Source organism: Enhydra lutris, unplaced genomic scaffold, assembly GCF_002288905.1.
Source record: "Enhydra lutris kenyoni isolate GAN:26980312 unplaced genomic scaffold, ASM228890v2 scaffoldscaffold8, whole genome shotgun sequence".
Classification (NCBI taxonomy): Eukaryota; Metazoa; Chordata; class Mammalia; order Carnivora; family Mustelidae; genus Enhydra; species Enhydra lutris.
The window spans coordinates 22768630-22781720 of NW_019154092.1; the positions used below are offsets into that span (position 1 = coordinate 22768630).

At 38.2% G+C, this 13091-nt stretch overlaps 1 pseudogene; it reads right to left on the reverse strand.

Annotated features, from left to right (window-relative positions):
• Window positions 1–11798: 11798 nt before the first annotated feature.
• LOC111142712 lies at window positions 11799–11988 on the reverse strand (annotated as a pseudogene).
• Window positions 11989–13091: the final 1103 nt, after the last annotated feature.

Below are 13091 nucleotides of genomic sequence, written 5' to 3' on the forward strand. Positions count from 1 at the left end.
ATACAGTACAATGCTGTAAAATCTTTTATGATTTTAATATTTTCTAGCTTACTTTATTGTGATAATACAGCATGTAATACACAAAACATAAAAAATATGTGTTAATCAACTGTTATTTGGTCAACAGATGATTAGTAAGATTGTTGCTAAGTCAAGAATTATTCGCTGTTAGGGGCACCTGGGTAGTTAAGCAGCCAACTGCTGATTTTGGCTCAGGTCATGATCTCAGGATTATGGGATCAAGCCCCGAGTCAGGCCCTACACTCAGTAGGGAGTCTTCTGGGATTCTTTCTTTCTCTCTCCCCTCCCCACTGTTTGCTCATTCAAATCTTTAAAATATATATATATATATATATATATATATATATATATATATATATATATATATGTTTATATAAATATAGAAATAAATATATAACATATAAAATAATGTATAATAAAATATATAATATATAATATATAATAAAATAAAATATATTAAAAATAAATATATAAAATATATACAGATATATGTGTGTGTGTGTGTGTGTGTGTGTGTGCATGTGTGTGTGTGTGTGTGTCAATTTTCAAATGGTGGGTTGTCAGTACCCAAACCCCAAGTTTCTCAAGGGGCTACTATATTTGCCTTCAAATGTAGTTTTACCGCAATTTTCTTTTCAAATATTATCCCTCCTCAAGGTTGTAATTTGTTAACCACCTTGGAAGAAACAAGATCTACACAAGTCTGTGGTTCATTCTTTTGTTCAGCTGCCAAACATCCATACAGAAGCCCATCCCAGCCAGAACAAATTATTGGAATTCATGTTTAGGGCTCCCAAATACCTTACAGAATCAGGTGGAGACCCCCCAAGTATTTTGACAAGATTTGTCACTTTCATATGCAGCTGAGTTAATCCTTGATGGAAATAAGTGATGGACTATATTTCATGAATGTAAAATAGTAAGAATGTTTAAAGTACATGATCAAGAGTCCAGTCTGAAGCCACAGGACAAGCACAGTGACCTTTATGTAGGGGAATGGGGAGAGCTATGAAAAAAAGTTACCCTGGTCGTGTATTTATTAAAATTGTAGAATTCAAGCTTTCACTTCTGAGAGTCAGCTTCTTCAATTCACAATTTGCTCAAATAACTCACTTTTGAAATAAGTTCTTAGAAAAGTAACTTGCTTTCAAGAGTCATCTTTTATATCATCACCCGATGGTAGAATCAACAGTGGTTTTGCTAGAAGTCTTGCTTGGGTCTAGTTGGGAACTTCCCCTCCACCACCTTCCCCAGGTTATAATTGTGACACCTAGCTAGAGGCCTACTGTCCCACTGGTTTTTCTTTACCGCACAAGCCATGTTCATCCACCAACCCTCTTAATTTGCTCAGTTTAAAAATACCTACAGTCACATTAAGGTGTAAGTTTAGTATTTTTATTCCGATCTCTCCAGTACCAGTGTGCTTATTCTAAGTATTTTAGATGACTGGGGCAAGGATGTGATTTTTTTTCTTTTTCTTGGCTCAGCATCTGGTCACTTGGGCCACTCCATGCACTGACACCTTGTGACATGGGATGCTTCTGTTGTTGTAAATGTTCTAGGAAGACCAATGTACCAACACAGCTATAAAGCAGGTCTCAAACAGGGAATTGACCTTGGGTCCCAGGAATCTGTATTTTAACACCCCCTGCCCCCATCCAGGTGATTCTGATGCTGATGAGTGACAAGCAAGTGTTCAAAGACACTGCTATTAAGTTATATCCAAGTGTTGACATCATGGCTTTATAAGCAAACTTAGTACATTGCTTTTGCCATAGTGAGCTTGATTTTTTTTCTCCTTCTAAAAGGGATTTAACAACTTGTCCTTTGGGAGATTCTCATGAAGCAATGTCCTAGAATTTGAAGTTTGTTTTACTGAACAACATCAAAGAAAAGCTCCCTATGATTCAAAATGCATGACAGAAACACAGGGATACTCTCCTAGGTGATTTACATATATTTTCTGGTTTAATCAAAGGGCTAAATGCTTTCTTTGACAAGGATCCTCTCAAGAATGATTTTGTGCCAGACTATGCACTAATTGATGAGGATACAGCAGTGAACACACGATACAAAATCCTTGTCATCTCTGAATTTACCTAGTGGGAGACAGAGTAGACTTACATAGTCCGTGAAATGGGAAAAAGTCCCATAGACAAAATAACTTGGGAGAAGGGAAAAGATAAATGAATAGGTTACAGAATGATCAGGACAGGGCTCTCGGAAAAGATGCCTTAGGACTAGAAGGAAGTGAGGGACCTGACTGGATTTAGATTCTTGATTTATGTTGAAAATATGGCCAATAGGATATACCAGTAACTGTAGTGGATGAAAGAGAAACTGAGGATTCCAGGGCTTTTGTTCTAAACAATGAAGTACCCATTTATTGAACTGGGCATTATTATAACGGATGGAGTTATTACTCACATTCTTTTTTTAAAGATTAGGAAATCTATGTTCCCATTAATTATAAGCTTACTCCAGGTAACACAGCTTGTACTATGGTGGAGGTGGCTTTGAACCAAGTCATTCAGACTCTGGAGCCTACACAATCCTAAAAGCAGTTACAGGACCCCAGTATCCTGGCTTTGAACATAGCCCAAAACCGAAGAATGAGGATATATGGGAAGGGGAGAACTGGAGCCACTGTATGCATGCACAGTGTGTTGAGAGCACTGCCATTCCAATCTATTGATACCACTCTGCGCATTCCCCAAACGAGTAGAGGGACCTCCTGTTCCCTTGGCTTGACATTTCAAAGATTCCTGCTGCTCATTTTTATCTATATATAGGCAGGTCCAGCCCTGGGCAGGTGCAGGATGCAGAACAAATCTCAGTGCCTCCTCACTATACCACCACCCTCCGGCATATGGTATGTGGGTGGAATTAGGTTAAAAAGAACATCAAGGACAACCTTGGAGGAAAAATGAAATCATCACCAAAATGAAACATGCGGTAGAATAAAGAGGGAATGCTAGATGATACACATAGTGCTGGAGTGCTGATTATATGTACAAGGAATCTGCAGCTGACCATCTGTCCATTGTGGGGTTTTTTTTTTAAGTTTCTACATAGACAATTAAGTTTCAGGCTGGGGAGAAGAGGAGGAAAAAGAAAAAGCATTTACTGCTTTTCTTATGAGCCAGACACTGAAGTAGGTGCTTTGTATACATTTTCACAACACCTTGTGGCATTGTCAGTATGATGCCAATGTTTGTATAGATGAGGTCACTGTGGGGGTGGAGACTTGACTCTGTTGTACAAGATCAATCTATTGGTTCCCTGATGGTGGGACTGTCCCTGCCAGGTCCACACTGCATCCCTCAATCCCCAGTGCCTAACAGGCCTGGAATTCTGGGGGTGCTGACTCTTGAGTCAGTGGTTTTTGTTTTTTGTTTTTGTTTTTTGTTGTCTTTTGTTTTTTCATTGTTTGTTGTTTTTGGTTTTTGTTGTTGTTGTTGTTTTTTGTTTGTTTTTTAAGGCAGGCTCCCCGCCCAGTGTAAAGACATTGTAATGCATGGCTTAAACTCAGTACCCTGAGGATCAAGACCCGAGCTGAGATCAAGAGTCATTTAATTCACGAGCCACCGAGGCACTCCAGTGCTTCCTTTATTTCCAATATCTAGCTCCAGACTTGGATCACTTCTCCCCCGTCACCCATCCCCACCTCCCTCCCTTCCAGCCATGAAAAGAGGAAGGTCTTAGGATTCTCAGGGCTGCTTCTGCTATCCAAGCAGCTGTTGTTGTGAGCCTGGGGTGCAGACCCAGCCAACAGCAACTCCCTCCAGCAGTGATGGTTACCACCCAAAGGGATGGAAAAATTAGATGTGGGCAGGCATTCCTGGGTAACTGTGGTTCGCCTACTCTCAATCTGAACAAGAAAAAGGAGCCTGCCCTTTTCATCAGATAGCTCTGTCTGCTGCACAGAACACTTCTCACAAGCCTGTCATCCCCCAGGGATTCTGGGTCTGGAGTCCAGCTCTGGATGGCTGCCTCCACACTCCACCGCCCAGCCTTCTCGGGGGCTGGTGGAACTACTTCCTGTTCTCTGCCACCTGCTTCTCTGAGTCACGAGGTCTTTACATTTCTGAAGTTCACCCAAGCGCCCCAGAGGCCTCAATTCATTTGTTCCAATACCATTATTCTTAACAGAGGCATAGACTAAGAATATAAAATATAAAATAAAATATAAAATATATTTATATTTAATATTTTAAATATTTAATTTATAATATATAATACATATAATTTATAATAAATATATAAATTTATATTTTAAATATAAAATAAAATATAAAATAAAATAAAATATAAAATATATAGCATATACAGGACACAAGTTAAGGAGTTGTGCAAAAGTGTATCCCTGGATACAACTTTGTATTCGAAACATTTTTCTGTGTTTATATTCCTACCCAAATGATTCATTTGAGATGGAATTTTTTTCCACTGCACTAAAAAAAGAAAGACCACTGTTTGCCTAGGTTAACATGAAATTGCCCTTTATCACAGATTCAAAATAAACTCGGGCAAAATCCAGCAGTTATAACCAGTTGCTACCTGGTTAGAACCAACTCCTATAATTTTCAACTTTAGAACAATAATTCAAAGCACCAAAACTTAGAATCCTCTAAATATTCAAACTCAGAGTAATGGACTTCCCATTAAGCAAGAGAGTTTCCCTTTTATCTAAGAAAGTATGTATAATCGAAAATATTTCAAGATTTTTAAGTAGGACTTAAATTGGAACTTAAAGTTGTGAATGATTCGTCCATGGTATATTTGTGATGCCACTCCTGTCTTCACACAGTGTTCAGTATTAGCAGGAAAGAAAAATAATAGGACCACTTTTGCTGCTCGTAGTTTTCACTCTCTTTTGCTGCTGAAAAGCCATTCCCTCCCCCCACCCCAAAGGACATCGCCTGTTTCCCTTTTCCATACCTCTTCCTCTCCCATTACAACATATCCTTTTTTTTTAAGATTTATTTTATTTTATTTTTTATTTTATTTGAGACAGAATGAGAGAGAGAGAGCATGAGAGGGTAGAGGTCAGAGGGAGAAGCAGACTCCCCGCTGAGCAGGGAGCCAGATGTAGGACTTGATCCCAGGACTCCAGGATCATGACCTGAGCTGAAGGCAGTTGCTTAACCAACTGAGCCACCCAGGTGCGCCATATCCTGTTTTTTTTTTTTCCTGGTTTATCTCTCAGTAGACTATAGGGAAGGGCAAGAGGTGCTTGCAAGGGAGACAATACCAATGCCACCTCCTCCTTTTATTCCTTTGTCCTAAAGGAAAAGAGGCCTTTTTCTATTGCTCCCTTTACACCCTGAACAGAAAGATAAAATTGTGCCAGCCATGGCCTTTCAAGACTTAAAAGCAGGGATTTGCACCAGCAATCACACCCAAAGCACTTGCGCTTCAGGCAAATCCTTGTAGATTTGCTTGCATATTTCTAGAGTGCAATGTTTGTAGTATTTTCGCTATTCAGTTTACCTGTGTGTGTGAAGTGAAAAGACATTTACATAACTCAATCCAGGTTACACCACTCTGGCTTCAAGTAGACACAACTCTTCAGGCTTTTGTTTGTCAATTGACATTTGGGTTTTGGCTTGAAATATCTCCTTGGCATGTGTGAATGCAGAGAGGAAGTCTGGGATTTCACAGCATCATTGCTGAATCTGTTTTTGGTAAACGGCTAATGAAAGATCAGTGAAAGGACCTTCCACCAAGTGATGGAGAAGAGAACTTCAGGCTCTCCAGGAGGAGTGCCTTCCCCTCTGTCATCCCAAATGACATAGGACAGATTTTCTTTAACCTTTCTTTCCACTGGGACCCTGAAGAAATTTTATACATATGGTTTTCTGAGTATCAACACAGACCTATTGAATAAGCTGCTCTAGAAGTAAGGCTTAGGCCCCTGATTTTTTTAAAACCCTTTTTGGATGATTTTGATATGGAAGAAGGTTTAGGAACTACTATTCTTGTTCAGGATAATGACCCCATGTGTGCCAGTGTTTGGTCCCATCTCTTACTCTTAAAGCAGATGAGAGCTATTATTTTTTATTAATAATGCATATGATGTCTTTAGCCAAGGTCAATTAGAAATCCCAGGCTGAGGGGTGTGTGTGCACACACATGTGCAGGTACACACCGCAGACCCTTACTTCCTTATGCTGATCATTTGGGGGGTCTTATCTGAGCAAAGTGACATCCTGCCTTGGTCAGCCCTTCTTTACTTACACTGGCACCAATATACTGCCAAAGTCTGGCATATTTCTAACCCAGCATCTCCAGAAGAAACCAGCCCTTCTTTCGCCAAACACAGTGATCCTTCTTTCCCTATCCAAAAAGGTTTTCTAGTTAGTCCTACACATTTAACACCTCTTTCCCACTAAGGAACAGATGCTTCAGGTTCCAGGTTTCCTTCTATGCTATATAATCAAGCAAACACTGTGCTATATTTTTATCCCCTTTATAATTACTCTTCTATAATTCTTGGCTTTCTGTGATTGTAGGAAATCACGAGAATATGCCATGCTCAGAAGACTTTTCAGGGAACCCCTTTTATCCACACCACTTTTTATGCCTGCATGTGTTCTTCCAAGTCCCCTTGGAGCTTCACAGGCACAAGCACAAATACCAGGGAGTGCAGTACAGCTAGAACAAAGGACCCTAAGAGTTTCTCACTTTGGCAATGAAGACACTTGTACCACCACCACAAAAATAAATAAATAAAACAAAACAACACTGATACTCCCAATAAATGTAACACCACCTGTTCCTGAGCAGAACGAGCAAAAAATAAAACATGTTCAAGAGCATGAACCTCGTGCTTTCTGGGAGAAAATGTGAGAACTAGATGTGGAAAATCCTTGAGATAAGTTTTCCCAACAATTAAATGGGAGATGGTAAAACAGCAGGGGCAGTTCACATTGACCAAAAGAACAAAATAGTTGCATTTGTCAGAAAGAAATGCTTCTCTATGAGAATTAAGGTCTGTAGCCACAAAAGGACTGTGGACCACCCTTCATTCAGAGCTCTGCAAACCTAGTCCACTGAGGGTTCCAAGGAGGTTACGTTTTAGCAGAACACAGGGGCTGATAACATGCAAGAAACATGAGGAACTACTGTTCCTCAACAGCCTTGGATCATTCCCTGTTAAACTGACCAAGCACATCTCTTACTTCTTGGAGAAGTGAGAATAAAACCAACCAACATCTTGTATTCCTAGTCTGCTAAAGAGGAGAAAGTTCAACAACGTGTCTGTGTTGTGATGGGAAATGCTGTGAGCCTAATGTGAGGACCAAAGGCTTCTCAGTCCTTAGCACTCCTATGTCACTTGAAGGAAATGCAGTCATACAAGTTTTTGAGTAGTGGTGGTAGCAGTAATGATATGTGCATGTCCAAACCCAGCTGGAGAAGGGCAGTGCATGTTATTTTATTTTACACTAACACCAAATTTCTGTGTTTCCAGTACTGCTTCTTAAAGATTACAAAAAATTTAAGAAAAATAGACAATGGTCTCCTATTCCTGTCCTTGGGGTAGGAACAATGATCAGAATCTGAATTCATCCAGATTCAGAATTTCAGGCATTCTAGAACAATTAATTAAGTTAACACATCAATTTATTTAAGTGTATTGAAGTAACCTTTATATCCTGCTTCAGTATTGCCTACCAGAAAAATCGTTTCTACAATTTATGAAGCATCTGCAAATTTTCAGTATTCCAAGCCGTTAGTCTAGAAGTTGATTGGTTGAGACTCAGAAGAAAGCATCCATAAAAGTGAGATGAAGCTAATACCCGATGAACAGAAAAAGAACGTGTTTTCATAGTCTCTTTTTCTTCCACCACAACATTCCCCCCAATTCCCCACTCTGCTGCACAAACCCCCTCAAATCAGAGTATCGCCTAATACAACCTTTAGCTGCCTCTCAAACTTTTTCTTCAAGCCTTGGTACAAATTATAAAGACTGAATATTTTCTTTGGGAAATTTAATCCTAATCATTATTTCAGATCAGGAATAGCCTGAGTGATGATGTTTAACCAAATAGCCCATAAAAATTGAGACTGAAGATGAATACTTTTACCTTTAACATCTAGTTTATCTGATATACATTCTAGGACTATTTGCTTCTAAGTCTGTGGATTAAAAGCATATAAAGTTCAACTGGAATTGGTGTTGGTAGCAATTTATTTTCCCTCTAGATAAAATGTGTATTTCAGCTTAAGAAACTAACATCTAAAAAAGGGGTTGGCACTCTTTTTGCAAAGATGTTCCCAAAGTTTTATACAGCTTAAGAATCCACTTATGTATCATTTGGTGGAAAATGTTGTTGCAATAAGATGCATTGTTTATTCAAACTGGGCAACACAGAAGACAGGATTTGGTGAATATCTTCTTATAGTATTTAACTGCAAGAAAACTAAATGTGGGAATCACAAAAGTCTTTCAGTGGGCAAAATGATTTACAAATGATCACGTGAGTTTTGGTCATTTTTAACATCTAACATAATACCACCTTATATGGCAGAGAGAATATTAACTGATGAGATGTATTTTTAAAGTTATGTGAAAATTCAAAAGAAAATTGATCCAATTTTCTAGTGTCTTAAGTTATACATAAAATTGCTGAAGAATGAAAAAAAAAGTATCACAGCTCTGCCTCAATTTCTGCAAAGAAAATTCAAACTTTCTACTCAGGATTTAAAACAATTTTCTTACAGAGTATTATAGCTGGAAGGAGTCTCAGATTACTTTTCCAACTTCTTAATTTTACAGGTGTGAAAACTAGGGGCCAGATAACTTAAGTAACTTGTAGTCCTCTTCATTTTTAGCTTTGTAGAGAGAGACTTGAAAGTCTAACCTACGTTTTGTAATACAGATTTGTTTCACTCTGATGTCAACCACAAAGGTTAGAACCTCCAAACAGAAAGTGAACCGTCTTAGACAACTACTTCCAGCTCCCATGGTTACACAGGAGAGGAGTTCAACACACATCACTGCCTGCCCTTTGCTCCCAGTTTGGAAAAGGAACTGCAGTGCCATTTCTCTTACTTCCTCCACATCATGGGCTGCCACTACCAGCAGAAGCAGGCAAAGAAAGTGAAACACCCTTTACCTGTCTTTCTAAAGACAGCTAATCTAGGAATTCAGGAATCTTTTTATTCCAAAGTATTTGCCAAGAAAATATTGCTGCTATCTTTAAAAGGACTTCTGTTTGAAATCATGTTAGCAATGCTTAACACAAGATGAGGGAACATTGGCCTGGTAGCCATGATGTGAACTATTGGGACATATGAGGTTGCCAAATGAGAGAGGGGACAGAGCCAGTTCATTATTCTGCTCCCCTCTTCTTTATTAAGGGAAAGTGCCTCCAGACTTAAAGAATAATGAACCAGAACAAATTCTGATGTATTTGTAGTGAGATAAAATCTAGTTACTCTAAATAGAGTGAATTATCTTGCCAAGTATTGAACCATCTTATAAGTTCAATCAGGAAGTATTTGTGGTCATCTTTGTGCAATCAGGGGTGAAAGAAATTTGAATAAACTGAAGATGCAAAAATTTTTGGCTCAAGTTTCAAAAACAACTTCTAGAAATTATAGACTGTTCAATTTGACTCTAATCCCTGATACAATTCTATAATGGATTCATCGAGTTGTTTTAAAGATCTGAGCAAGCTAACAATTCACTAAAAATATTAAAGAGATTTTTTTTTATTTGTTTTGAATTATGTGTCAGGAAAAACTCTACAGAGTAAACCAGGATTCTGCCATACATCTGATACTTTCTCATGATATTCTCATGAACACCATGGAGAAATGTGGCTTGGATAGTAGTATTGTTAGATTATTTTCTAGTATTAGACTTATTCAGAAGCTAGCAGCAATCTAGAAAGAAAGAAAAAAAAAAGAGCTTACACTCCATATTGTGATCCACAATGTCCTACATGGTCTGCTCCACCTACTTCTCTCCTGGTTCACTAAGCTTCAGTCATGCTAGTGACTTTCTATTCTTAATCAAGCTCCTTCCTTCCTGTTTGCATCTGCTATTCCCCTCTGCCTGGAATGTTCTCGCAGCTCTTTGAATAGCTGACTCCTTGTCAAACTGGAGGCATTAGTTTAAATGCCACCTATTCAGGAACTATCTCTAAATTAGATGGCCACCTACCCAACTCAGTCACGTTCTACCCAATCCCTGTTTCCTACCGCACTATTTTCTACCTCTTCCATGAAAATTTCAGCTTCATAAAAGCTAAGACCTTGTTCATTTATTCACCAAGACTCCACAAGGCTTAGCACAATGCGTAACATGTACCAGGCTTCCGTGAACACTGAATAAATAAACTAATGAAATACAACCCTAAATTGTGACACCATATCCTCTATCTGGCCTTTTAGAATATAATATTTTTATCAATGTCTTATTTTGAGCTATAGAAGACCCAGGTCTTTTTTGTTGTTTTTTCCTCCTTATGTTTTACCAGGTAAATACACTACATAGTGAAATAAGAATTTAAAAAGACCCTGAGAGAGTAAGGCCAAACCCACACAATAAAAGGACATAACAAGGATACATGGAAAATACCGCACCTAGAATCAAAGGAATCTTGTGTGCCTGTCTAGGACAGGGCAACTCGGTTTGTCATCAGGATTTGTAAGAAGTTCCTTGAGTTTAAGTTCATCAGTTTTGTAATGCACCAACAGTGTGATGTATTGAACACACACACACACACACACACACTGAAGCCTTGAAATCAAAAGAGGGTACTTGCAGACCAAATGATATACTTGCTCAATTCTAGACATTGACATTTAAGAAAACTGGAAAAACACTAGATGTGGTTGAAAGAGAAAAGTGATTATGAGTGTAGAGGCCAAGGGCAGGCTATCTCAAGAAGGGATACCTCAGCATGAAGATTATTTTTTATTTAAAAGCAATCAAAATACAGCAGATGCAAGAAACGCTCTTTACCTCCCCCACAACTGCCTGCTCCAAGAAAGGAGCTTCTAGCATAGAGAACTACATTATGATGTGAATTATATCTGGTAGACAGGGAGAAAACCGCAAGGCCACTGTACTCAAAATCCTGTTTGTCCTATTGTTTGTGAAAGGGCTAGCAAATAAAGACCAAAATTTTTTTTCATCTTCCTATAAATTGCATTCTTTTCCATTCAAGTCCCAAAACTTTATACTCTCATTATCCTTAGTTTTTTGTTTTGTTTTGTTTTGTGTTTTTTGGTTTGTTTGTTTGTTTGTTTGTTTGTTTAAAGATTTGAGAGAAAACATGCACACACACACACCAGGGTGAGCATAGTGGGGGGGATGCAGAGGGAGCGAGAATCTCAAGCAGATTCCACACCTAGCACAGAGCCTATTGTGAGGCTTGATCCCACCACCCTGAGATCATGACCTGAGTTGAAATCAAGAGTCAGACATTCAACTGTCTGAGCCACCTAGGTACTCCAATTTGCATTTTTTAATATAACATATTACCAACAAGTTCTGACCTAATAATCAAAAATTAAATAAAAATCTCAAAATTTAAAACCAAGAAATAAGCTAAATCACACACACATTTTGACCAAATACTGGAATATTTCCCAAGTAAAAAAGTAAACTACATTCTATGTTTAAGAAGAGAGACATTAAGGATTCATGCCTTTATCTACAAACATATCTAGTATGAATTCAAGAGTTTGGTCCATTTTCTAATGAGATCACCCCTCTTAAAATGCTCCTTCTCACATCTGTTTAATGAATTAAAACACCTTTATTTCTTAAGCAGTTGGTGTCTTACTATAAAAGGGTATGGCAAATCCAGATCCAAAGTACACAGCCATCATAATTAGTAACCACCACTCGTTTTCCACTGAAAATGGCAAATTCTTCCTTAGGACCTCCTCATAGTGGCTCCTACAGAACACAGAGGTTGCAAACTTCTGGATGCTTTGTCCCAACATAGCGCTATTTGAAGTTTTGTGAAGGGTGCAGAGAGTGAAGACAGCAAAAAATCCTATTCTCTTTAAAGTAACATACCTCCTTTTGTCTGTCTTTGGAATGTCCATGTCTGTGTAGAGATGTACAAAATTTTTATTTTCTACTGTTAGTCTGTCTTATGTCAGTATGATTCTTAGTCCAGCTAGAAGAATCTTGAAGGGCAGAGAAAAATTCTCTCCTACAAGAGTCATGGAAAACTACCCTAATAAGTGAATCTAAAGCTTTTACCCAATAACCTCAATAAGAAAGGATTTTCTAAGACTTTTAGAGTCTCAAAATACATTAGATTATTTCATAAGACAATGAATTCCTTGTCAGATTTCTATTGCATAATTAGCAGTCGGGATACGCTAGAGGAATTTCCACAAAACAAGTTTATTTGGTTGATGACTAATGATCTACAGAATTATAGCTGAGCTTCTATATTTTCCAGTTTCACTACTATAGAGTATTTGCATCAAATACTTTCATTTTTCTATTTTACAAAACACTAAAGAAGTTGGTTAGAAAGTATATGTGTTTTGTCAACCTGCAAATAAATACTTTAGTATTTAATTATATGTTGGTGGACTATGGAGACATCAAGATCAGTTACCCACCCAGGAACTGAATAAGCTTATAAACAATAAACAAGATCGGCTTTATAGTAGTACCCGCAGGAGGTTCTCTAAATTTGTATCTCAGGAAGCTAGAGACCTGAATACAATAGAAGGAAAGCAGATTTGTAAGAGGCTTATGATTTTTAAGGCAGGAATACAACTGTATCCCATTTGGAGAAAAAAAAAATGTACAAAAGGGGGACAGTCAGCCTCCAGAATAGGGCAGGAGGGTGAAGAGCCTAACGTTGACTTTATCCAGTCCCAAAATAAAACCTACTTTTTGGTTCTCCTAGTAATCTGTAATGATGGATGGTTCAACAGGTTAAGAATAGCTTTGTTGAAATATGCCTTAAGGCTGCCTTTTCACTCCATTCACTAGGCAGCTCTAGTTAGGTCCACTTCTCAGGGAAGCTGGTAGATGTATTCTTCTCCATCATGAGAAAAGCATATCCCCATTTTAAGTTTTC